The 1225-nt window shown below is 43.4% G+C and overlaps 1 non-coding gene across 1 annotated transcript; it reads right to left on the bottom strand.

Moving 5' to 3' along the window:
• Window positions 1-926: 926 nt before the first annotated feature.
• On the bottom strand, window positions 927-1014 carry AO090012t00021. Its single transcript has one exon. It is a non-coding gene; the product is annotated as a tRNA-Asp (tRNA).
• Between the last annotated feature and the right edge of the window lie 211 nt (window positions 1015-1225).

The raw sequence follows: 1225 nt of genomic DNA on the forward strand, positions 1-1225 counted from the left end.
GTCGACCTGGCCTGTCTTCGAATACATATCCCTAACAGCTTGACGTATATCAGCTTTTAGGTTCGGGGGAGGCCTGTTGATCCCTGATTTTTTCTTCGACATTTCGGGTTCTCAAGTTCTCAAGTTCTCAAGTTCTCAAGTTCTCAAGTGCGACGGAGTCTCCTGCTACAACGGAACAGAAGAGATAGATGGGAACAAAGCGCGTCGCAAGAATCGCTCCTGCTGTAAGAGAGTGAATGGGGGTCACGTGTGGTAGCCATATACACAGGCTACTTGGACACCAGACAAGGCTGACACGTTTCACTGCCTATAAGGCTAGATATAACCAACATGACTCGCAATATGCAAGTTTACGCAAGGCTTCGTCTTATCACTGCAGAGAAAAATTATTCTGGAGCCCAACTACCAAAGGCCGAGCCTATTATCATGCATCTAGAGATTGGTGGGCTTGATGGACATTCCATTATAATTCGCATAGTGAGAATTGCGACAGCTTGTACCAAAGCGTGGCTCGATAACTGTCTGTCAAGTTGTCTGTAGCTATACATATATCGGTCGCGTCTGAAGATTTGTCAACTAGATATCTTCTCCTAATGCGTTGGTCTGAAAACATACTTTCATGCCACTCCTGAGTCATTACAGCTAGTATATATTTTCCATCTAAGAGATCTTTTTAAAGACTGCTGTTGTGGGCCAATGGTGTGAAGCTATTTATGATACATCTGGTTGAAAGAAAAATATTTAGGAACCCCTCTGCGGGGTTGGCACGGCATTCTCGACTTTAGCATTGCTTTGGCTGGTTATTTACAGTTCATCCAGAAATCCCACACGGTAAATATCAGTCTCTCAGTATTAAAAAAAATAGGGTAGAAGAAGAACCAGAATTGGTGATAGCGCTGCACGCGATAGAACAGAAATCAAAAAATCTCTCCCTCGGGGAATCGAACCCCGGTCTCCCGCGCTTGTTCCTTTTAGGATGACAAGCGGAAATCATGACCACTAGACCAAGGAAGATGAGGTTGATCGAGTTACCGCTCGACCACTTGGCTCAATGGTTATTGAACGTTTTTATGTTTTGATTATTATAGCCTCACTATTCTCTTGCAAAAAAGACCCTCGCGATGACTAACTGTTTCGGCTTGTCATTTTCAGAGAAACAGTCACAAGTTCTACCCTTCGTTCTCATGAACAATAGTATTGGTGTCTTGGAGAATTATACTACTAT

Source organism: Aspergillus oryzae, chromosome 4 (genome assembly GCF_000184455.2).
Source record: "Aspergillus oryzae RIB40 DNA, chromosome 4".
Lineage (NCBI taxonomy): Eukaryota > Fungi > Ascomycota > Eurotiomycetes > Eurotiales > Aspergillaceae > Aspergillus > Aspergillus oryzae.